The 27,781-nt window shown below is 30.9% G+C and overlaps 1 long non-coding RNA gene across 1 annotated transcript; it reads right to left on the bottom strand.

Annotated features, from left to right (window-relative positions):
• Positions 1-1,632: 1,632 nt before the first annotated feature.
• Positions 1,633-11,087, bottom strand: LOC138340844 (uncharacterized). Its single transcript, XR_011213689.1, has 3 exons — positions 10,397-11,087; positions 4,111-4,314; positions 1,633-1,862 (listed from the first exon to the last, which is right to left on the bottom strand). It is a non-coding gene; the product is annotated as an uncharacterized lncRNA (long non-coding RNA).
• Between the last annotated feature and the right edge of the window lie 16,694 nt (positions 11,088-27,781).

Below are 27,781 nucleotides of genomic sequence, written 5' to 3'. Positions count from 1 at the left end.
AGGGTCACTTCATGAAAGAATGTCCTAAACACATGCAGATCGGTGGAAATATGGACACTAGACCCCAATCTTCTTCATTTGCTCCACCAGAAAAAGTTTCACGTAGAGGAACTACTCTAGGGATAGGAGGAGGGTAACACCATCTATATGCCATCACTAGTAACAAAGAGCAAGAGAATTCGCCAAATGTTGTCACAGGTGTGATCAAAGTCTTTACTTCTGGTGTTTATACTTTGTAAATCCAATAGTGAGTCTATAATTTATGACTCCTTATGCTACTATGAGTTTTAATATCCCTTTTGAGCAACTTCTTGAGTCTTCAGTGTTTCCACACATACTGGTGAGTCTATTCTATGTGAGAGAGTTTATTATGATTGTACGATTTTCTCAATCACAAAGACACCATGGTTGACTTATTTGAATTAGATATGGTAGATTTTTATGTCATTCTAGGTATGGACTTCCTTAATGCTTGTTATACCCAACTTGAGTTGTTAAGTACAAGTTTCCTAATGAGCGAGTTTTTGAGAGAATTTGTAGTTCAACACTTCCTAAGGGTTGCTTTATCTTGTATCTTAAGGAGAAAAAGTTAATTTTAAAGGGTTGTGAATCACTTAGTCTGAATTAATGACTCTATTGTTGAGACACCTCCTATTTAGTAAGTTTAGTTGTAAGTGAGTTTCTAGAGGTATTTCCAGATGATCTTTCCAGAGTACCTTATTAGAGAGCAATAAAATTTGGTATAGACATTTTTCCTGATACTAGTTTATCTTTATTCGTCCATCTAAAATACATCTAGAAAAGTTTAAGTAGTTAAAATAGTAGTTGAAAGTTCTTTTTTATAAAGGTTTCATTCTTCCAAGTGTCTTAGCTTGGGGTGCTCCGGTCTTATTTGTTAGGAAGAAAGATGGTTCTCATAGAATGTGCATAGATTACTATCAGCTAACACTGCTCGAAAATAGGTTTGTTGCAACACAAGAATAATCATTTCCATAGACTCAAAAAGTGTTGAAATTGCATTATGGCAACAGAAACTAGTGTGTTGCAGATAAGACTATTGCGATATGTCTATAGTAATCAATGCATAGCAACAATTGTAAATTGTTGAAACACACTATTTATAGAAACAATTATTCTTTAGTCTCGGACAACATTTTTTTGCGGTTTGTACAACAATTGTGAACTTTTGTAGAGACCTAAAGCAAAAACTTTATTATACAACTCGGTCTACTCTATTACAAAGGTTCTACTAAACTATTGCAACATTTATTTTTTAGTCTAGGACGACTCTTTTCTGTGGTTTTTGCAATAATTGTGAATTGTTGCAAAAGACCTATCACAAAATCTCTATTATATAGCTCGGTCTATTCTATTACAACGGTTCTTCAAAACTATTGTGACAATAATGTTATTATGCTATTGGAATAGACTACTTTGATGGTTATTGCAAGCTACTTTAGCCATTGAGTATTTTCTTTAGTTTTGAAATAAATTATAATACAATGATAGAAAATAATAAACTAATATCTACTTCAACTTGTAGCATCCATATATTAAACATAAAAACACATGATCTTGATTTACAATTAAAGAGTTTAGAAACACTAAAATACAAAAAATTAAGCTCAAACATTTAAAGAAGTCCTAGAATGTTCAAGGGTTGACATTCATTCAATTTCACAAAATTAAGACAACATGTAAAAGTAGTGCTAGAATATTCAAGAGTTGACATTCATTTAAGTTCACTAAATTAGTCCAAAAAGTAAAAATAGTGCTAGAATTTTTGTACATACAAAGATAAACAAATTCTCTTTAAGTAAGGTCTTCGCTACTTTCATCCTCGCTTTGCTCATTTTGTTTACCTACAATTTAAAATGGGTCAAAAATTTGGAAATAGGAAGTTCAAAAATTAAAAGGTAAAAGAAGACATACAAGACCTATTGTTTTCTCTTTCAGTCCATAACCTATACCACCATATAACTTTTTTTTTTAGAAAAAAAAGTGACCAGTGATATTGTAGTTTTGAAGGAAGCAGCGAATTACAATAATGTGGACTTACCATAGACATATTGTTCAAGAACGATGAGTAAATTAAATATAACAGGGGCCATAACAAAAGATAACTCACAGGAAAACAATACTCTTTGTGATATTACTTAAAAAGAGGTAGAATATCTAAATATACATGAGGAGGAACAAAACCTTTCACGAAAACACTCGAAAAATATAGCTATAACAATGTACACGGATGAAGACAGTTTAGCAGCAATAAACACTTAGAAGAATTAGCACCTGGTAAAGAAGTTGAGAAGGAACAACTAAGTCAGGAACAAATTAATTAGTAACTACATTACAACTGTTGCTATTGAACAAGGAAACTCAATCCACGATCAGTGTTTTCAAACTCTCCCAACCAAAGGACGGAAGACATGGAATTCAAATAAATCACAAACTACAATCTTCAAAATCAGAACTAGAAAGATCACACAATCATAAACATGATATTTGATTATTTAAATAGAATAATTAAGTGAGACAAAGCAAGAAATAGGGGCTAAATCAAGAGTAAATATAACAAGAACAAAGTCACTCACTATACTTCAGAAACAAACGATGAACCACACGGTAAAAAGGAACACATAGGGTTAGTAGATTTTACTAAAAACCAACAACACCTAAACTATGAAAACAACTGTAACACTAATCTAAATAATATCAACTTCAATAAAAATAAAAATATTATCGTAGTTGCACCAGCAATAATACAAGTAGATTGCATGTATAAAAGCACAAGAAAAAGAAGTAGAAACTGATTAACATAACAATCAATAGATGAAGATGCACCAAACAAGAAAATGCAAAAGCAGTAGTATAAAAAAATGAAGAAGAACGAAGAGAATTCTGACCTTAATTGATTCCACTGGTAGATGAAAGATGAATAATATTTTTTTCGTGTTGACGAAACATTAACTAATGTTGCTAGAACACTATCATTGATTTGTAGGCCATAATGTGGTAGTTTTTTTATGAAATCTTCAATAATTTATTGTCTCATCGTAGTCTTTTGTTTGTCTTATTGTTCCTTCTGTTCCTCAATTTTTTTTATTCATTTTCAACCATCTCTCTTTCATCTTTTTCGCGGGTCATTTTTTGTATTTGATGAGTCATCGAAATGTCTCACTTTCCCTTTATAAGTAGTTTTTGTAACCCCTCTTTCATATAATCTCAAATGTCCTTGATGTTCTCATCCCATGAAAGAAGCAGATGCATAAATTGTCTCATGACCATATTTATTTTGTAGAATTTCAATATTCTCTGTCTCAGCCTATATTGCGGTTTTATTATTAAAAATAATAGAATTCAAGTAAACATATCAATACTAAACATGAAAAAACAAATTAAAATTAAAAAAAGTAGATAAAAATCTCACAATTTTACTATTTTTATCTTCATATGTATCCTTGTATGATTGATTGGGATACTTTTTCTTGAGGCACTAATAAAATCTTTAAGTGATGTATTATCACTAGTTTCCCTCTCTTTTTCTTGTACACATTAAAAGTGGATATCAAACACAACTTTAAAATGCGACAAGGTTCTAGTCAATGCTACGCAAGAGCTCATACCAAATCATTGCGAACTAAAGCAAAGCTTTTTTGACAACAGTATCTAGATTCTTCAGTTTTTTCGATTTTCCCTATTGGCTTCTAATATTTTCTACAAATATAAGAGAAGCCCCACAATGATCAAGTGATTTTAAATATAGGAAAGTTTCCTTCCAGTAACTAGGTGATTCCTAAGAAAAAATGGGAGCTCGGTTGATCTCCCAAAAAAGAAGAGACAGAAGAGACACTTCTAGTGATCACTTATAGAAGAAAAAGCTCTTTATAAAACTTTAAGATTTTTGAAATGAAGAGCTAAAATAACCACCAAATCAGCTATCATAATATTCTCTTACTAAGATAGAAGTCTTTCAATCCATAACGAATAAAATTCAACCAAGAAATATATATTCCAGGTTGTTCTCGGGTCCAACAAGGATAGAAGGCAACACGATAATATAAACTCTAATTTACCATAGTCGAAGTAGTACTAACTAATAAGACTTACCTGGAATTTTTCTGAGTTCCAATATTAAAGAAGCTCCTTAAATTGAGATGGTGGAACATCATCAAGCTTGTTTTCCATTCGAATTTGATCATTAGCATAGGCTTCGAAGTGGTGTGTTTTAAAATCAAACTTATGCCTTCTCCTAGCATGTAGAATTATTTTTGGAGTCCATCTGTGTCCGATTCCTGGAATTTCTCATTTCTCCTAAAAAATTGGACATTGAGTTAGTGCAATAAATTTTAAATATATTTAACTTAATAGATAATTGGAAAATTCAAACCTTGGTATAATCCCACAAATAATCTTTTGTTTCCATCAGCTTCCAATTTCTATATTAAGAGGACAGAGGGTCAAGTCCTAGATATGTACCGAGTAAGCTTCTAAACTCTATTACTTACATCATTACTAGGACCAACTTGCTGACCATCTTTATTCAAATCAATGAGTTTATGATCATGCATTCCATGTATAGATAACATTTGTGTTGGACCTCTTTGTCTTTTTTATTAGAAGAGTCTACAATGATATACACAAATAAAGATAATCTTTCCCAAGTTGTATTGAAAGTTTATTTTATTATTGAAAAATAAAAGTAAAATTATAAACAAAATATGGATGTTCTTGCCTTGTTTCGAACATTGGTCATTTAGTTGAAGATCAGTTGAATTCAATTGAATTTATTGTTCTAATGGTTGCACTACATTGTTAGTTGAGTCAACTTGAATATAAACTCCTATCTCTGGACTACGTGATTCTAGCAGTTCTTGTTCTTCAATTACATCAGTTACATGTTGACGCTTTTTGGTGATTAGCTCTTTTCGTCTTTTAGTTAGCAACAACTTCTTTTTATTAGCCAAAGATGTGAGTGTTCCACTTAAACAATTCCTCTTGATTCATTATTTATTATTCTTGAAGACTCTCATTGTTTCATGACTACCAAGTACTACCTACTGTAGAAATAGAGATATATAGATCAAGAGTTAGACATCCCAACATAATCAAGAAGATAAAGCTGAAACACCGAAAATAAAATATACTCACAATAAAACGAACTAGTAAAAAGAAGAAAGGATGAAGCGGAAATCAGAATCATCACTTCTTGCTACATTATTAACATAGGCTTTCTGAAGAAAATGAATCAACTCATTTCAGCAAATGAAACACTAACGCAAATATCAAATAATATTTAGAAAACCCAAAGAGACAAAACTACGCAATAATAATAAAATAGGTAAAATAAACATTCTTTCAATTTACTTTCAACCAATAGTACACATATGAAAATACAATAGAGATATGTTAAAAGAAGTCAAAAAAACTCTTTGTCAATCATCATCTACCATCCAATTCCAATCGATATCATCAAAGTCCTCATCTTCTTCTGATTTGTTCGTATCTTCTTCCATGTATTCTAAATGTTGGTAATTAGTAGGCATATCAATGACATCACAAGGTACATCTTCTCATGACCATTTAAGATCAACATCAATATCAGATATTTCATTTGATATTACAATGTCATTGTCTGGCTCCCCAAAAAACGTGTTTCCAATATTAGGGAAATTTTGATCTTCTTCTAAACAAAATAAATCAACATTGACTTTGGTCCTTGCATAATAAACATCTTTTTCAATTTGATCCTCTACATAGAAAACTTGATGCACTTGACATGGTAGTAAAATGGATTGTCAATACTACATAACTTGTTAAAGTATACCCGAGTTAATCCATATTTATATTGGTGGTGTCATCGCAAGAGTTAATCAAATGTGTTAACAGTATCCTAGTTTGATCCTTGGATTTAATTGTCTAATGCCTAATTTCTATGAAAAAATACTCAATGATGAAGAGCAGGCCCCTTCAAAGTAAACCACTTATACGGAACAAGCTGTCATAAGGTGAGCTGGTTTGTAGAATGCATAATGTCTTTTTTTCCTTTTTTCTGATTGTTAATTTGTTGTTGGTTTTGTCCCTTTTTACGTGAAGAATTGTAAGCTCTATTTCCTCGATTTATTATCTTTATGTTTTTCTTCTTCCTTTTTTCAAAATAAGAAATGGTTTTAAGTAAATGAGAGTGTTACTAATTACTACAATTATTTAAGAGCATTAAAGTTGACCTAATAATTCTACAACCCCGTTAAATTAAATTTTATTTAGATAATCGAACTATAATTTTTTTACATTGAACACATTGACATATAATAAATTGATCTGTAGACACTTTTAGAGTAGATTTTAGGACACATTTTCCCCTTTTTTCAAGTGTCAATTACATAGACATTTTAACCACTTAAATTATGTCTCAAACCCTCTAAAATCTCTTATAACTTTGTTAAGAATCAACAAAATAAGGTAAACTTTAGGTCCTCTATTCTCCTTCATTTTTTTCATAAAGACAATTTCATGTTAAGAATTGACAGAGCAAAATACGGTTTGAGTTGACATTTCAATTTTCAAGTAAGTTCTTTTATTGCTTCATTGAAGCATGGGGTTCGCCCTTATGTTTGTAATGCTATTATTTGTTCTGGACGAATGGACCATGATCAATAGATCTTAAAATGGTTTTGTAATGGTAGGTGAAGTTAAAGGATTCATCTTCATTAAAAAAATAATTTCGGGAATGATTTAGTACTTGAAATGACTAAATTTTGACATATTTATGTAGTGCAGCTCTTTAGGAATAGTTATATGTAAAAAGAATTTTTGAAAATTAATATTTCTATCCAGGGGAGCCATTGATTAGTGGGTGCCATTATAGAGGTCTACAGCCCACCATGGCATCATCCCTATGGAGCTATGAATGGGCACCATATGGCTCCTTTCTTGCTGTAGCGTCATCCCGACCGTTACAAGGAAAGAGAGAAAGTATTGCGGCTTCCTAGGCTGCCTCAAAAGAAGATTTCTCTTAATACATGAACTCCTAAGATAATTCTATGATTTACTAACATAGATTTCTGATGTGCAGGTTAACGATACACAGAATTGAGGGTCCCAACTACCCTTATGAGATATTTCTTGATGCTTCAAGTTATAAGCGCTACAAGGAAATTTGACATATGGATCTTCGTCTAGAGAAGGCCTTTAAGATGAGCGGAGTTGCTGAAAAGGCTCCCACCTTCTACAACCGGATTCAAGAGTTCGGTAGGGGTCGTTTGGTTGTGTCCGTCCCCTCATTTCTCATAGCACGAGTGGGTGCTAGAGTTCTATGCTCATTTGCCTACGGTCATATGGGATTCCCTATACCCCACAATTCACATCCGTGGAGTGGATGTCCCCGCGGATGCCCGATCTGTGAATATAGCGTTCGGAGTGCCAGAGGTTCCTTATGAACCATACATGGACAAGTTGAGGGAGAAGGATATGACATGGCTACGTAATACATTGGTGGATGAGATACACTGGAAGAAATCAGTTGGACCACTACAAAGGGACTTACCTGCCACTACTATTCAACCGAAGCTCAGAGGTGGTTGAAGTTGATTTTCCAAAGGATTTTTCCATCGAGAAACATAACTGATGTGACCTATCGATGAGACATGGTGGTAGCCTACATCACCGCTTGGATCCCGGTGAATGTGGGGGAGCAGATCCTGTTATAGTGGAAGGACTTCTACCACGGAATAAAGATGTCCCCATTTCTTCCTGGCCTAGTGTCTGTGCTTTGCAAGAAAGCAAGGGTGTCCTTAGATGACACAACCTTTAAGGTGCAGAGTGGTAGGGCGTTCAACCCCTTACTGGTAAGGTAGAAGCCTTGTCGATTCCATAAGATTCAGAAGATGGACGATGAATGAAGTTGGACAGTAGTAGCGGGTCTACAAGAGGATGAGAATGATGATGCCGAACCTACCTCCGCCTAGTCTCAGCCCCTACTATCGAAAATCTTTCTAGAAGATAACTTAGGATCTTGATATTGTTTTTGGTTATCCCATTTGGGAGTGGACTAATTTTATACCTTTTCTTTTTGGGTTTTGGTAATCCTTGTTTCTATGCTAGGATGTGTGTAATCAATTCCTATTCTTTTATAGCATTGATATGAACTAAACAGTTGATAAAAATTTATTTTGAAGCAAAAGCAAATAATAGGAATAATAGAGTTGAGTCTTTGATTCTCCCTACTATCGCGGCGGTCTACTATAGCGCCTAAGCATCGCTATGGAAACTTCTACAATGCCATGACATCTTTCAATATTGCGGCAACGATGTAGTGACTTGATCTGCTATTATAACCATATGAATTTTTTCTTTAAATTACTAATTTCAGCAACATTTCCCCTCTGCCGTATTTGTACCAGTTGTTTAACATCATTGAAGAAATGCAAAGAGCTTTCCCAAACACAAGTGTGACATTCTTATGAACCATACACTCATTTTGAAATTAAAGATCTTACACAATAACACAAAATAGTCACTTAGAACATATTATATCTACATGAATGTAAAATAACATGGCAACACAATTCGTATAATCACCTTGTGCTATCACATAATATTATCCCTTCCTATGGTCCCCAATCATTATTGTCACACCTTGAGGCTACCCCCTAGACATAACACAGGACATATAGGATCACAAATGACCCCAAGCTAAATCTACGTCTGCTATATCACAACTATACTGAAAGGATAACAAATATAAGTGGAAGAATAAATAACAACTGAGTAAAAACTAAGGAGACAATATGATAATAAATTTGAATATGTCAAGGGGAAACCACCCTAAACAACTAAATTTTAACTATATGTCTAAAAGCCTCTACTACTGATGACCTGCTAGGAATAACTGGTCAATGCAGTAAGAGTCTGTTTGTGGGAGATACTATTAACCAACATAAACTACGTGAGCTAAACACGGAGTCTGATATATATACGCCCCGTTTATAGGATCAAATATACCTTGACAGGGTGATAGAGGAATAATTATGACATGATCACTAAAATTGATTCCTAACGCAGAGGACTTACAACCTATAGCGGCACGTAGTACTATGACTTTAGGGTACGTAGAATCCTAGTCAAACTTGGTGCAAGGTCTACTCCATATGAATATTCATATAGATTAAATGCATTAAAAATAATAGGTCAACACCTATATGATTACTGAATGCAACATTTATATACTGAGAATATCGCATTCAAAATTTGAGGCACAAATTTCTTTCTAACTGGCCTAGAAACTATAATTCATGAACTAGGATAAATTCACAAAAGCTAAGGTTTTGAGTGATATGTATGATTTATATTGAATTATTAATAAACAATTTTCTTTAGATCAAAGAAACCATAAAACACTAATCTTTAAAAATATAGAAACCTTACGTTTGATAATATTGGAGGATTAAAAGTACTAACTTAATTAGACGAACCTACTTGTGAAAGTAACCCACTATTGAAGTCCCACATACATGGTAATGAAATCTCCAGAGAAATTCCAAGCCGGACTTTAAGAAATCCTCTACATGTTCTTGGAATAAACTGGTGCCTCTTTATCTATTTTCTTCTTCTTCTAATTTACATGGTTATAGGAGAATAAAGATTTTAGGTAGGTTTGAACTAGATTATTAGGATAAGATGGAGTAAATTACCTAGCTTAGATATTATGATATGTAGTTTAAATTCCCAATGAATAGGAAAAATGTTAAAACAACCCTGATCTTAAAGCTTATGAAGTTCCATCTACGAAGGATCTGACAGACCATCGATGGGACGATGACCCATCGAATCGTCGTGGTTCTGTGACAATGTTACTTGATATTATTACACCCATCCATGGTAAACTTCATGAACCGTGTGAAGGACGACGAATGGTGAAGTCCTTCATTGTTTTTCAAAAGAGACTTGGGTCTTACTGAGTTATGTCGACACACCCATCCACAACCCATGTGAATTTCGATGGACCGTCACGTCGTCCGTAGTCCTTCATTAGAGCCGATCCTCTAAGCTTGGTTGGAGGTAAACCACGACAAGGGTAATGGGTTATGGTCCTTTTCACGGCACGTGACCCCCTCTATGGTTCACCTTTTTTTAATTATTTAGTTTAATTCATATGATTTCTGAGGTATTACAATTTAAGTCCTTTGGGAACATTCGTTCCCAAAAGAGGTCTAAACAAATTGAGTTTGGAAGAAAGATCTGAAATCCCTACCAACTAAATACTAGAAATTAATATCCGACTAAACTGAGTTTCATGAATAATATAAATATGCTGAAATGTAAGGATAACTGAGGGAATGAGATAATGAAACAGAATAACACAAGATTAATCAAGAGACTAGGGAGGACCTATTACCTCAAGTTAGAATGGTATCAGAAGCAACAAGGTGAAGCTATTAGGCCATCATGCTATTTTTGCTTCCCAAGTAAATGAATTATAAATACTTGAGTTATTATAAATAACCTACATCAATTAGTAGAGTTTATATCTCCTTCTTGATCCAAATCTCTCTTAAATTTGAAAATCTAATCAGAAAACTCCAAATATTTCTATATCCATTACATCAATAGAGGAAAAGATTTTCATTGGGGGCATAAATTATTTTCCTATTGGTTTCCTCTATGGTATATTAACTGGAAGATTTGTGAGGCGCAAGTTTATATTATGGAAGATATAAGTTATTAAGTAGGACCTCTCTCATTTATCACTAGAAAAACCATTGTGATTACCTCTTAAATGTTGGCTGGTGAAGTGATCTTCTTGTGGGAGGTTTTCCATCGTGAGGCTCATTGACCTGTCTAAGTTTGTTTTTAGAAATAGATGTGCCTCACAATAAGAATCCCATCACAAGAAAATCAACTTTATAGGATAAATCATGGGTTTGTTTCAAGAAGTAATCACAAGTGTTTCCTAACTATAAATGAGAGAGATCTTACTTGAATCACTTACGTCACTTGTAGCATAAACTAGCACCTCTCAAGTCTCTCGACTAATCTACCATAGAGGAAATCCCCCCCCCCCTCTGGTCAGAAAATCTTTTCTTCTTTGTTGTAATAGATGATTGGAAGATTGGGAGTTGGAACATTAGATTTTTAACCTTAAATTAGATTTGTATTAAAGAGGAAATAATTAGCCCTACTAATTTAGGTATGTTATTTATGATAACTGAAGTATTTATAATTCAGTTATGCTAGTCCTTTCCCAACAGTTTGACCGAAACACTATGAGGTATAGAGGATAAATACCTTGTTAAAAAGTATTGTACATAATATCCCGTCAGCTAGCTAATTGTTTTTATTTAACATGTTGTTGAAAAAATCTATTTTAACTGAAAACAAAAATTAGTTTTTAAAATTCTAAAAATGTTACCTGACCTTCATAAATTAAGTCACCCAATTTTTACCCCATCGGATTAAACCCAAATGAAAATAACCCAATAATGTATTTTTTAACAAAAGAAAAAAATAACAGAATCATTTATTTTTCTACAAAATATTTTTTCATGCAATAAGTTTTCATTACAAAGAAACACACCATGTGTTGTAATTCATGTACCACCTTTTAGTATTATTAGTGAAATGACACATTCGGAGAATTGTAAAATAAAATTAATCATTTAAAAAATAGTTGACTACTTGAATAAAATTTAATAATCATAAATAGTATATCCTCTCATATATTTTATATAAAGAGAACCCTAGGTACGTCTATGTGATGCAACCAGAAGCAAGATTTTCTTTTAAATTTATTTATTTCCAAAACTAGTCTTCCTCTTTGATGAACTGATGTGATTTTTATGAAAAGTTGACACCACCAGAAGCAAGAATTTCCTTTTAAATTTATTTATTTCCAAAACTAGTCTTCCTCTTTAATGAAATGATGTGACTTTTATGAAAAGTTGTGACTTTTATCTATACCTATGGCTTTTATGAAAAGTGATGACATTAATGAAGAGTTGCGACTTCAAAAAGATTACATTAATGAAGAGTTGCGACTTTAAAAGCTATGACTTTAATGCAAAGTTGAGACTTTAATGATGAATTGTGACTTTATGAAAAGTTGCAACTTTAATGAAAGATTGAGAACTTTCTCAAGGGTTGCAAATTTTTCAAATAGGTGTAATTTTTCTGATGAGGTACAATAAATATTTTTTCACACTAACCTTTGTTCTCGATAAATAGAGAGATTTTTTCTCATTTTTAAACAACAAAAATTTTGATCTTCTTCTTGTACTTCCGCAAAATTAAATATTCGTGTGTTTTGCTCTTGTTGAACGACTTACTAACACCACTTTTTTCTACCAATAATTTGGTGGATAAAAGAGTTCCATCTTGAGCGAATGTAATTCTTCAAACCTTTGGCATTGGAGGGGAATAGTTTTCATAAAGGGACAGTGTGCATTCACTGGACTCTATTTTTTCCTTTGTATTTATTCAATTTTTACATATCTTGGTATATTCTTTTACACTTATTACTACGTAGATATGATAATAAGCATTGTATCTGAGTACATGTTTTAAACTCTGTTGTTTATGTTTCTACAGAGTTATTATCCCCGGTTATATTTAACATATACACATATAGTATGTATATTCATGATGCACAAAAAATTATCGTACTCAGTTCCAAGAATTCATTTTATGATATTTTATATTAATTTTTATAACTTAAATTTACTAAATATATAAGCTTACATATAATCCATTTTTACATAGATGTGAAATTTATCACTTGTCAATATAAGAAACTCATTATGAAAGTTCAAAAGTTATAATTGCTTTTATATTCAAGCGTAATTTATTTTTTTTAATATGTTAACAAATTTTTAAATTTTCTGTTAAGACATAGATCAGAATTGTATAATTGATTCCACTTAAATGTTTCTTTCTATTATGAAATGTCGTTGTATATATATTCTGATTTTCTTCTTTATTTTGCTTTTTATGGTGATTAAAGAATCAACTATTTATTATTTTATAACTAATTCAATCATTAGAAGATTGTTGGGTTATGTGATAATAACAAATAATCAAATTCAAGTAGTAATATTACTACTATTTTTTAGGAATCTATTTCCCCATTATTTTTAATATATGGATATTAGTAAGACATTATTTATAAGTTCAATGTAATTATTATTTATAACCACGCGAACAGGGAGCCCTAGGATCCCTACGTGGCACCATCACAAAGGAAAACTCATCTTTAAATTATTCATTTTCAAAACTAGAATTCCCTTTTCACAAGAATATCTGACTTTTATGAAAACTATCCAGAAATAAGAATTTCCCTTTAATTTATTTATTTCAGAAACAAGTCTTCCCTTTAATAAGAAGTTGTGGCATCTATGAAAAATAATAACTTTTATGAAAATTTGTGACTTTCATGAAGATTTAAGAACTTTCAAATAAAAAGTTTTAACTTGTATGAAAATTTTTTCACTTTTATGAAGAGTTGTTACTTCTATGAAAAATTGAGACTATTAAAGGTTGTGACATTTCCGAAGGTTTGTAACTTTTCAAAATAGTTGTTACCTTCTCGATAATGCACAATAAGCATTTTCTCACACTAGCATTTGTTGTAAATAGAGGGATTTCATGTCACTATCATCTGTAGGTGCTTTTGCGTTGCAGGGTAGTCGAATTCAAATACATTAATTAAGCTTGTTATGAAGTTTTATCCATCCTCAAAGTTTTCTACCTACTATTTCATGGAGCTTAATCTTTACTATAAGTCATATTGATTCATGTAATTATGACAATTTCTTTTTGCTTTTTTTGGTGACTTGTTTTTACTCTGTTAAAAATTTCAGCAAAGATGATTGAAAAATGATCTTTTCTATTGTTCCATTCTATAGATTTCTTCATATAAACAAAGAAAATTAATTTTGATTGGGTGGCCTTACTACTCTTGCACCTCTTATTCCACAAGTCATAACGTTGTTGAAATGGTTAAATTCATTACATTTTGTTATATAGCAAACAATGCTTTTATTTCTACCACTATTATTTGTAGTTATTAATTCTATAGAGGAGTCTAATCCAAATGCATTATGTACATTTATTGTTAAGTTTGTTTAATTCCTTAAAGTTTTCTTCCTCTGAAGTGATTCATGTATCTATTGCAATTTCTATTTGCTGTTTTGCTGACTTTTTTTAACTTTGGTAAAAATCAGTCTTTTTCCCTTTCTACATGTTTTTTCATATACTTTTTAGAAAAATTTCTTGTGGATTGTGATGTATTTGACAATGCACAAAAACAAATATGTGATAACTAATATGGAACAATGAATACGTTTGTTAAAAGAACCAAAAAGTTTGCTCTCTTGCTTGCATATTTAATATATTATACTGATTGTTTTTTTTTAGGTACAAACAATTTGAATGTCGTTGAGCTGTTCTTTGAATATTAAAGTAGACACAATCAGTTCACTTTTTTTTGTTTCAAGTTAAGTATTTTGTAGAAACTCTTAACTTGAAATAACTAAAAATAATCTAAGAAACTAAGAATATTCAATTTTGAGAATAAGTAGGGAATCTGGAAAAAATTTCAGCTTTTAAAACTGAAATTTAGTCATTTTCAGACGGTCATAACTTCCAGCTCAGGAGGAATTTGGATGATTTATTCTATGGTTGTAAATCTCTTGGGAAGATATTTCAAATGAAACTTAGTTTGCAAATATTTGATGTCATATGAGGGAGATATGTTTTTTGGAAGTTGAGATGTTGGACTGAGGAAAGTCCAATTTTGACTTTTGTATGGGTAAAGTTGTCTTTTCACCCTAGTATTTCCTAATTCGTTTTAAGGTTTATTTAGGGGTAAAAAACAAGTCCCAATTATGTTTTTTCAGAATTAAAACGCTCAGGGCTTGGGAGAAGAAGATCAAGAATCGTCAAAGAACGCCAAGATCATTGTTTGGATTTCGTCTGGGGTGATCCCTATCAAGGTTTTTCAAATCATTCTGTGTTGGTTCCTTTCACCCACACCCCAATTTGATTAAATTTAATGATGAATATTGGAGTTCTTTATGAATTTTCGTTACATTCTTATTATTTCAATTCTATTGTATCTCTAGTAGATTTGTTTCATGTTTTCGGACTGTTTTTGGGTCTAATCTATTAGATAACGAGGTATTTAGAGATACTAAGTGTTTGGGGTGGGATCCATGGAAATTTAGGATATTTAGAAATGAAAAACATAGAAGAAAATCCGAAGGTCCCATTTGTTACAATTTGGGGCGTCGCGCCTGCTAGAGCCCCTCAGGGCAGGCTCTGTATGACAGGACCTGTCATGCCACGCCATCCAGAGCGACTTAGACTAGAGTATGTACGAAATGCTCTATCACTCCACACCTCTCAGAGCACTTAGACCCTTGTAGACCCCGTTCTTTCCCTATCTCGTCATACTAGTTCAAAAGTGATGTACCTTTAAATTGTAGTTGATTCTAACAATCTAATGTACATCATCAAATCATCTGTATGCATGAGATCATGATCCTTGAATTCATAATCCAATTAAAGGAAAGTTAATATCAAAGTCAATAAAGTTAAGAGTTATAAGGGAACTAATTATCCCTAAAGGGTTATGTTTCAAGTTAATCAAAGTGTAAAAGTTGAGTTCATTTCTAAAAAGCTATAAGGGAACTATGTATTCCCTAAAGGTTTATAAATGTTTTGACATTTATGTTAAAAGGAAATTAAGAGTTCCAAAATAGTTTTGAGAAAAAGGGAAACATTGATTCCAAAGGAAGATTTTGAAAGTTAAAAAGTTCAGCAAATTATCTCAACCCAAAGGAAGGAAGTTTTATTAAAAGTATGAGCTAAGATATATTTTGGGAGTAGTATAGCTAACCGATGTAGGGATGAGAGTTCATATTAATTCATGTATCCGTGTAAATCATGAAGTCATCATGAAAGTTGATATGTCATACTTTTTAAATGATCACGTAAGTTAATCTATAGGATACACTAAGCTTAAGATCCTATGCCGATGACAAGGTATAACATGGTCCTTAGAAGCATGAGGTAAAAAGTTGTACCATCACTTAGGATCAAGTGACGGTTGTAGGTTAGAAAATCTCCAACCAAAGTTATATTACTGTCATATATAAGTAATGTTGAGTTTGTTATTACATTTGTTTAATGAACTAAGTTATTTTATTGTTTTACAAGTTATATACACATGCATGCATACATACATACATATATATATAAATATATATATATATATATATATCTGTGTGTGTGTGTGTGTGTGTGATTGTGTGTGTGTGTGTGTGTGTATAACATGTGTTTTAAATTGTTTTATATACATACTTTGAGTTAAGCGTATTCTTGATTTGAGCAGAGCCAATGTAAGTTCATCTTAATCCCCTCAAGCTTAAGTGGTCATTTAACTTTCCAACTTGCATACTCGTACATTAAATGTACTAATGTCAGTTGGCCTGCATCGTTTCATGATGCAGATGCTTGTAACTAGGATCATCACGTAGCGCACCGTTGATCCAGTTGCGCACTCCACGGTCACTTGGTGAACGTCCTTCCAGAGCTCATCCCTTTTATTTCTTTTCGAGTTTGGTTCATTAGTATGTTGTTGAGCCTATCCCGACATCCATCTTAGTCGGTTTAGACGCTTCATAGACAGTTAGTAGTTCAGTTTTGGAGTCTAATTATCTTACATTTAATATGTCAATTATTGAGACTTAGAGCAATTTTAGCATGCTTTTAATTCTTTATCTGAGATGTGTACAGTCTTCCACTGAGTTAAGTAAGCCAGACCAAGTGTTCGCTCAAGGCCAACAAGGGTTGTTGGGTGCCGGCCACGTCCAGGGTGTAGGCTCTGGGCGTGACATTTGTCATATTTCTTTGTCTCTGCTTTTTGACAAAATAAGAGATCATGTTTTCTTGAAACAAAAAAAAAGTCCTAAATATACTATAAAAATAATGATTTTTCTGGAATATAAATATCCACATTGACGAAGAGTGATAGAGCCTTGACCAACATTAATTAATTTTCGTTCAATTATATGTTGCTAAAAACTTTCTAGACATTTATAAAGAGTACTAATTATTTCTGAAAATACATATTTGGTTACAATAAAGATATTAATTGTTATAATCATTTTTACTATAGTGATAAATCTTTATTTAGATAAAAAAAATAGAAGTGACTACTCTTTCTTTTGTATAGTTTTAATTAAATTTCTGAACAGTAAACTTGTACACAACCTGATAGATTATATTTTTGAAAAATATGGTTAGCAACATGCCTTTTTGTTCTTGAATGCATGGAAAGTAAGGTTGTATTTATTATTACTTTTTGATATTTATGAGTTCAAGTGTTCACAAAATTATGTTGTATGGTTTTAGTAGGTTATTGTAAAAACATTTGTTACAAAATATGTTGTTGTGAACAGCTCCATTCAGATGCACCTACTACTTGACTGATAATTGCACTAATTATTTGTAAATGCATACTATAACGATATCAATAATTATGGTTCAATTCCAAATAAGTAGGGACAGGTGATATGAAACCACAGAAATAATAATGACTACTATGAGACAACGAGGAAAAATATTTGTGATACTTCCAATTTTAGGATGATTTTTAACATATACACGATATGTCATACTGTTATAAAAGCATATTGATGGAGGTTCATAAGATATAGGCTCAAGGTCTTCCATTCGGTTTAGTTAATTATGTTCTTGTGTGGACGTGATGTTCCTCTTTACTTTGGAGTGTTGTTGTTCGAAACTTTTTAGTCTCTTCTTTTATGTCTATTGTTGTTTTGTATAACGTTTTGGAATTTTTCAAACTTCACTAATTCTAATCAGCTATTTCTATGGATATTTTCTTAGACTTTATTCATATACTTAAAAATCTCTCGATAAGTCATAATTTTTTATGATAAAAATGGAAAAGAAATATAGCAGTTTAAGATTTTGGAACACCATGACTTAAAAAAAATTAATGTTCTTCACAATATAATTTATTCATCAAAAATATGAATATTATTGGATGATAATCTGTAAGCTTAGCAAAATAGTTCAATTCCGTGTGAAGTTAGGGTAATATACCTAGTATGCATATAAATCAGTAAGATTGCGTTATTGTTTCAATTAATTTTACATAGTTATGTTGTTTACAAGAAACAAAACGAAAATGTCTTTGTGGCGCCACCACAAATCAGGATCCCCTTTGAATTTATTTATTTTTAAAATTACTCTTATCCTTAATGAAAAGTTGGAACTTTTATAAAAAAGTTATAACATTTATGAAGAGTTGTGACTTTTATGAAGAGTTGCCACTTTCATGAAGAGTTGTGACTTTTGTGAAGAGTTGCGACTTTTATGTAAAATTGTGAATTTTACGAAAAGTTATTACTTTTGTAACAGGTTGAGTCTTTTTGAATGAGTTTTGACCTTTCTGATAAGGCACAATAAGAATTTATTCATATTATCCTTCACTTTCTATATATAGAGGGATTTCCTCTTATTTTAAAACAATGAAAATTCTGAACTTCTTCTTCTTTTGTACAATGAAATAATCTTGCACCTTGCTCCTGTTGAGTGGATCACTAACAACATTGTTTTTCTATCAATACAATGGTGAATAAAATTCTTTTATCTCAGTCTATTCCTTTAAACCTTGGGATATAGAGGATAACAATTTCCTTAAAGGAACAATGTGCATTCTATAGGCTCAATTTTTTCCTTTCTGTGGTTATAGATCTTTGTATGTTTTTACAATGATTTATTTATGCATATGTTATTGATTTCTGTTTTTGAGTACATGTTTTAAAATTTCTTATTTATGTTCATGCTTTTGATCGTTATGTTGAAGTAAAATATCTTAAGCAAGAGTTAGATGCAATCATTAGACTATTAGTGTCTTGTAGATTAGAAGTCTTTAACTTTTAAAATAGAACATTTTGATATTTATAGTGTTTTCCGTGGCTACAAGATACATGGGATGTCCAACAATTTAATTTTTAGTGTTCTAAAGTTATAGTTGTTTCAAACTACCTTAGAGTTTAAGTTATTCAACTTTCTATCTTATCGAGACATTCAATCGATCAGTGACATCCAAAATAAAGAAATGTAGTTGGATGATAATTATTAATTATACTCAACCTTAATCAAAAGTTTTGGGTTCAAATGTTGAACTAGAGTCAATTAATTGCCCCTAAAAGTAGGATGAAGCCATAATAATCATAAATTACATAAAAATTTTCTCATTACAAATATTCTATTAAAAATTGCAAAGACGTAATAAAGTTATGACAGTATTGATGGAAACATAAACAACACAATTTGTCTTTTGGCTATCAAAGTAGTGTCATCGACTTTGAATGATTTTGAATAAGACACTTGCCAAGATATCATTGAACACAAAATATTTGTGCGACATACATTTTTTGATTGAACTCCAAGAGACGTCGTTCTAAATTTTAATTAACCCATCAAGTACACAACTAATTATATAAGATGTATAAAATTTTGATTCTTTAACTAGAGGGCTTGAATCAGAGTAAAACTCTAGCATTGATGAATAAAATGTTTAGATAAGATGTATAAAATTTGAATAAAATATTTGTACCACCTTTTAAAAAGACAAATATAGACAATGAAAGAATAACATATCTTTTCTAAACACTTTGCTGATGAATAACTACACTAAAGTGAAGAATTAAAAATAAAATGCATAGACACTTAAAAATATTTTTTTAAATTTTTTTTTAAGATTAAAAAAAATTCATTTCATCATTGAATAAATTATTCTTGATAATTTATCGTAAGGTTGTACCCATTCAAAACAGTTCTATTATCAGACATTGAGAAGTAGAATATTAACTTAGTTCCCACGGAAAATTTACCTAGTTTATCAATAAATTCATACCATACGTGTTATGAACCTTTGTAATAAAATATTTAATTATGATATTTTGGTCACAACAGTGTTTCACACTTTTCTTTTAGTACTACTTACTCTTTCTCATAATACTTGTCCCCCTTAATAAAACTATTTGTCCTTTAAAAAATCTGAATTATTTTTTGAATGTATTTTTAATGTGCTTATTGTTGTGAAATTTGACTTAGGTGGATATTTATGGATTCAAAGGATGCCTCTATTTGAGGAAGCTTTGTGTCCACATTGTAATTGACTTGAGTCTAGCAAAGGGGAATTCTAAACTTGTGGAGGTGTTTGCGTAACATGGGTGGACAATGGGACTCACACGGAATGTAATTTCTTTGTGGATCTCCAATTGGATAGTCCTCCACTTGTTGTTGATGGTGAAAAGTACAATAAATATGAGATGCTTCTATGTGATGAGAAGGAGTTTGAGAGGACTATGAAATTGATGGAAAATATATTCTTGAAGGTTTTTGTTATCCTACGAATGTTCATATTCGAGAAGATGTTATAGTTGAAGGAAAAGATGGATTGTGGAGGCATTTGGAGGATACAAGAGAGAAGATTAGTCCAGGATTTTGGAGGTTCCTGTCTAAGAAACACTTCATTTCGTATTCATGTTTGACGCGAGGAACCATTACATCTGGAGAAAGAAGAATGGGAATAGGAAATTGACAATCTTTCTATTGATATAGACATGTGTATCATGGAAGTATATTTAGTTGGATTTATAAATTCACCTGTTTCGGCAATACATATTGGAAAAAGTAAGAGATTATCTGATGTGGAACCACCAGCTTTATCTAGATGAAAAAATTGGACTCGTTTATTTTGTTTGTTCACATGTGATATATGACTTAGTTTATTTGATCTTTTACAAATGAAAAATGTTCTTTTTTTAATTGTTAATATGTCATATATGGACTACTTCTACATGTAGTATCATCAAATAATTAAATATTAAAAGAAGTTAAACTAATCACATTAAATATTAAACAATGAAACGTAGTAATAAATCGAAATTATATATTCAGTTTGTTCACATGTGATTTTGTAGGAAAATACATCTTCCATAATTTTGTAAGTATACAAGTCTTCTTCTCTCAAACAGATTTTTTTTCTACTGCACAAATGTTCTACTCAATCTAAGTATATAAAAGTTTTGTGTAATAGCTTAGCCATAAAAATTTAATGGACATACTCTTGGGTTTACATTTTGTTCATTGTTAAAATTGGGAACTTATTTGTCATTTGCAGGCTACCGAATCTCGATGAAGTCATACATAAAAATATTTCAGAGAGTCGCCATCACTCTTGGATATTAAGTGCTTCAGAGATTCGGATTCTTCTACAGACTAGGACTCTCCTATTTCTGAGGGAGGATACAATATATCACATCCACCAACTCGACTTCCTAGTTAAGAAGAAAATTTGAAGGATCTATCATTAGAAACCGATAGTGTGGGAATAACTTCAGAAATGAGGGAAGAAGCACTATGGTAAGTCAAGTTTTTCTGGTGTTAGGTCAGTACGAGATATGGGCTCTCTATAAACCACTCAAGTGTTATACATCTTGTAATGTTGTGCCACCTGAACGCAAAGCCACCACATTAATGAGGTTACATTGTAGCTTTTGGCACTTAGGGAAATCAATCCACAAGGTTCCTTCACCATAAATAGGAAAATCATCTGAAACTCTGTAGCCGAGAATATCCAAGAATAATGGTGATTCTTGATAATATTATGTTTTGTTCCTCCCTCGAGTTATCTAAGAATTAAGATGACACATGACTTCAAAAATTTATGATGAACCAAAACTAAATTGGAGAGCATAGTAAAAAAAAATTGAAAAGAAAAGTTCATTGTACGACATATGAACAATAAATAAACAGATGAGTCCAATTTGTGACATTCACTTTGCATTTGGTAAACTGATGGATTCGTAAAGCCGGTATGTGATTCCAAGACATGCATGTCAATTTCAACAAAAGTATCTTCTATTTTCTCTTTGTCATATGGAAGAGGTTCTTTGTCTTCAAATCAAAATATTAACTGAAGTGCTTGATTGAAAGAAACATGTGGACTTAGTTTATCATGATCATCAATATTTGTTTGTTGAATCAAAAATGAACTTTAGGAACTCAGGCTCTTCTTATGATTGTTTTCAAGATCATCGGCACAAGATTTGAATTTAGAATGTGAGTATTATGTTTTATCAATAATCTTTTTGGATTTATCTGTTGTCCTACACATTCTTGAGGTATATGAAACAACCTCATCTTTCACATTTAACATAGTATCAACCTTCTTTGCAATGATCATCATCATCAGATACTTCACTGATGAATATTTGATTAGTGAAGGACTCAAGAGGTCTTGCTTTCAATTATTTTCCACATTTCTATCTTCACCTCTAGAAAGCTCCATTTTTTTTCATTTTCCATGCGCAGCTAACATCTCTAGAATTACAACTTTCACTCAACCTATTCCTCTTTTGAATTATCTTGACCATATCTTCCAATGATTGTTGTCTAGTCTTCTCCTTGAAACAAAATCATTCCTTGCATCTTCAGCACATAAGATAAAAATACAGAATTTTCGTTAACTATCAAAATGCAAAAACATATATGTATCTTAAAAAGATCTTCATAGTAACAACAATACTGAGCTCTATTTACAAATACAAACCTAACTAAAAAAAAATCTTTTCGGTCCGAAAATCAAGCATCTAAAGCTTTGAATTCTCAAAAAAATTAAAATAGAGTAATAGATATTGATGGTTTCAAATAAATTGAATGCAAGACACACCAATATATTGAACGAGACAAAGAAGAAAATTTTAAAACTCGAATTATATGAGCATGATAGAAAAGCGAGAAAAGATATGGAAAACAAAAAGACATGCATAAAGTGTATGCATTTTATGACAGGTTTTAATCTTCCAACCAATGCAGATGACGTAAAGTATTAATGTTAAATTTTCCAACAATGTTGAATAAATTCAAACTCAATTCAAAATTTAAATTTTCAAATTTTTATGTAATATAATTCGACTAGGTAATTTTTCCGCGATTCGTGTGGTCATAATTAATAATTGCATTGAACTTGAAAATAACTTTTTGCAAATAAACATACATTAAGAAAATAGATTCTTAAAAACTATTAGTAATATTTCAACATGAATTTGATTGTTTTTCACTATCACATAATTCAAGAACCTCTAATGAATGAATTATTCACGAAATAATAAATTACTGGTTCTTTAATCAACATCAAAGGAAAATAAAGAAGAAAATGAGGATATATATACACACACATTTCGAAATAAAAAGAAATATTTAAGTTGCACAGATTGTACAATACTGATATATGTCTTATGAGAAAATTCAAAAACTTGTTATCCTACTCAAATAAGAAATTACGCTTGAACATGGAAGAACTTATGCTTGAACATGAAAGGAGTTATAACTTTTGAACTTACATAAAAACTTGATAAATGAGAAATTTCATATCTATGCAAAAATAGACGATATGTAAACTTATATTTAGTACTTTTAAGTTGTAAAATTTAATATAGAATATCAAAACATGAATTCTTGGAAATGAGAATATAATTATTTTCTGCACAATGAATATACTTACTATCTGTGTGTGTGTCCAATATAGCCGGAGACAATAACTTTATAGAAACATAAACAACATAGTATAAAACATGTACTAAAAAACAATAATTATTATCATAAGCATAACTTAATGAGAAACCATGATATGTAAAACAATATTGAAATAGAAAGAAAAAAAGCGAGTTCACAGAATGCACAATGTCCCCTTAAGAAAACTATTCCCTCCATTAATAGATGTTTATAGAATTACATCATCTAAGAATTGAATGATTTTATTCACCAACTTATTGATACAAAAATAGTGGTGTCAGATGTCACTCAACAGGAGCAAAGTACACAAATATTTAACTTTGCGGACGTAGAAGAAGAAGATCATAATTTTTTTTTGTTTCAAAATGATAAGAAATCTCTCTATTTATAGACAACAAATAATAGTGCGAACAAATGTTTATTATGCCTTGTAAGAAGGGATACAACTATTTGGAAAAGTTGCAACCCATTGAAAAGTTTGCAACCTTTCAGAAAGCCACAACTCTTCATGAAAGTCGCAACTTTTTGTAAAAGTAGCAAATTTTGATGAAACGAAAGTCGTAACTCTTCATTAAAGTCACAACTTTTCATAAAAGTCACAACTTTTTGTAGAAGTCACAACGTTTCATAAAAGTCACAACGTTTCAAAACTGTCATAACTTTTCATAAAAGTAACAACTTTTAATAAAAGTCGCAACTCTTCATTAAAGTCACAACGTTTCATAAAAGTCATATATTTTAATTAAAGATGAAGGCTAGTTTTTGAAATAGATAAACTTAAAAGGAAATTCTTGCTTGTGGTGGCGACAAGAAGGCAGACCTATGGTTCTCTTTTATATAAATATATGATTGGAATAATACTATATCTGCATTTTCCTTTTGTATAACAGTTGGGGTGAATAAGTATTTTCGAAAATAGCAAAATTAAGTTTTTTGTTTCAATTTAATTTTAATTAGTATATTAATTTTCCAAAAATGTTTGAAGAAGTTTAGATATTCCCTTTATTTTAATGCATATCCTTGAGTAAAAAAATTAATAGTCGATGAACAAAAATACTTTAATTATGGACATTACAATGGGCCGTATAACATTAGGCTTTTGATAGAAAGCATAGGCCTTTAGAAAACTCATCCGAAAGGGTTTTTGTTATATTCACATCCTTGAGAATGTAAATTAATAACGAAATTAGTTTTTTTTAAAAAATACTCAACTCAGGTTTGTGACAAAGGGCGCTCTAATTTTCTTCAAACATGTTATGAAAGTGACTGAGTTAATATAGAAGGTGGTAGGTCATTGGTAAATTTTTCTAGTCAACGTCTTCTATGTCAAATTCATCTCTTTGGATTTGCCTAATACAATTTATATTTTCTATATGATTTATAGGTTATTGCACCAAAACGATTTATGCAGTTAGCACAAAAAGAATAGCCGGGGAGGGTGATAACATTTCTATTGCACGTTTTGTATATTAGTTAGTGATAAAATATGATTTTAGTTCTTGTAATTATGACTAGATATATGTGATGTTGTACTAATAGGAATATTCCTTTATATGGGAAACATCATATGAGGACTACTTCTAAATAATGATAAAAGCTTAATATAAAATTTCAGTTATTAAATTACAAAATAAATCATATTTTTTAAAATTAATGAATATTCACTAGAGGATAAAAATATTAATATACCTATTATAAATTGGTAAAGAAAGAGTAACAAGGACTAATAAAAATACATACATTTTAAGTGGGTTCATTTGGGCTATGCTATATATAAAAGGAAACATGGAAATTTGAGACTCATGTGCTATTACTAAAAACCACAAATGTAGAAGGCGAAAAAAGAAAGCTGACAAAGAATGTGGGTTGGTTGTGGTTTTTGTTTTGTCAAGGAGGAGAAACAAGAAATAAAACTGAATATGTATCACATCAACCTTTTTCTTGAAATATATAAATAAAAAATTTTCCTTTCATATGTAAGGTAAAAATAATTGTCTTTTTGTATCACATTCGGATAGTATAAAAACAAAGGTCTTCATAGATTAAAGTAGATAATTTTTATGTGCATTTTACGACATCAAATTCATCTTTAGCTTTATAAGAACGAGGATAATGCAAAGGGTGAACTCTTAAATCATCTATTTCTATATTTCTTTTTTTTAAAAAAAAATATCATTTCGAGTTGGTATGAGCGTATTATAACTTATAACTATTTGATAAAAGATTATGTTTCTTTCACCTAAACTAACCATGACATGGTATTTAAAAAATACCGTGAAAAGCTCAAAGGCTATGGGCCTCAAAATATTAAGCCCATTAAAAAAGGTTAATTTGATGAGATATTAATAAGGTCTCGTGTAAAAAGCACAAAATACAGGTTCCCTAAAAATAAATAAGAGACAAGATGAGATAGAAGTAAGTTAATAATTTGAAGTTAGGACATGATGTTTTAAAATTTCAAGTAGATTTGAACCGAGAAGGAAAGAATAAACTCTACTAACTCAGGTCTTTTGTTTGTAATAATCTAATGTAAATGCAGGTCATCTATGCTAGCTCTAATCTTTGTACGTGTGTCTTCATTCTACTTTGGACTGCTTTTTCTTGAGTTAAGTGTTTATCGAATGTATTAGTCTACCTCTAAGTTAGTGTTAAGATTTGTGTATAGGGATAGCAATGGGGAATGATGGGTGGAGGACGAAGAAATTTTAATACTATGTTGGGTAGTTGTGGGGTGGGTTGAAACAATTTATTTTTAAAATTAAGCAGGGCTAGGTGGGAAATCAATTTACACCTCCTCGCTTTCTCTACTCTCTCAGCTTAAAGCTGAAGCGTTTGACTATTCTCTCTTTGTCTAATGTGGTAAAAATAGTATTTGTTTCTGTGTTTTTTAAAAATAAATTTTGTTATGGAAAGAAGAAAATTCTTTCTTAGTCTTGGAAATTATTTTGAAATCATTTGTAAGCAAAATTAGATTCAATTATATATATGTTTTCTTAGACTTGTTATTTTTATGTGATTCAGAAAAATATCAATTGAATATATAGTTAAACTAGATCTTCAGTGTTCAAAAGAATATAAAAAAATGTAAATTTAATAAAAAAAAGTGAACAAAAATGAAATAGCATAAGTGGGGCGCAGGGGGGAGTTTAAAAATAGAAAAAGAACTGTAACGCGGCGAGGAATGATCATTAATATGTTAAACTTCAACTCACCCGCCCAACCTCTTTCCATGCATTCTACCCTTTTGAAACCATACTCAGTTGGATTACACTAGGTTTATTGTTGTTGTAATCCTAAAATGTCTAAATTTATACTAAGTACGTCAAAAATAAAGTTAAAAAATAGTAAATTATTAACATGTGTTGCTCATAAGTTTAATGGAAAACAGAAACTGTATAAAAAGAAAAAAATAGTTTTAGATATGTATGAATTTAAAATCGATCAACACATTCTCGCAATTCAAACATGAAAAAGGTTAAAAACATATTTTGATTTCTCTCAAAAAAAATATTCTCCTTCAATAATTCTAGTTTCATATTCAATTAGAATAACACTTTAAAACTGTATAGTTACATTGATTATCTATTATAATATTAATTTTTAAAAAATGAATAAAAAACTTTCCCTATAAAATAATACTCCAAACATACATACAATTAGTGCCTAAAACACAATTTGTTTTTTAAAAAATAGCATAATAATGAAAATAAAGTAGCAAAGAAAAAAATAATATAAAAAGATGAGTAAATTCACTAAATTTGGGTAGAGAGAGAAATAATTGATTAATGATAGTGGAAAAAAAGATAATAACATATAGTACTAAATAAATAGTATTAAATAATATTAGTATTTACTTTATACTAATCGTAGTCCTATTAGGATTAGTTCTCCTTAATCAAGAGCCAAAAAACCTAGATCTTCTTTTCTCTAGGATTTTTTTCTCTCTTTAGGACACCGATCGTTCTCTCTCTTCTCTTGGGCGGCGGCAGCCATGACAACTGAGGTGGATCCTCTCGATTCACTTTCTTCTGGTGTTAAACTCCTTCTTAGTCATCTTCATGCCCTGATTCCCAAAAAATTATCAGACATAAATTACCCTACATGGAAAATCACCGTTCTTACAGCCCTTGAGGCCAATTACCTTTTCAAATACGTCGATGGAAGCACA

This window comes from Solanum lycopersicum, chromosome 1 (assembly GCF_036512215.1).
Source record: "Solanum lycopersicum chromosome 1, SLM_r2.1".
Taxonomy (NCBI): domain Eukaryota; kingdom Viridiplantae; phylum Streptophyta; class Magnoliopsida; order Solanales; family Solanaceae; genus Solanum; species Solanum lycopersicum.
This window is presented reverse-complemented; position numbering and strand designations above follow the sequence as displayed.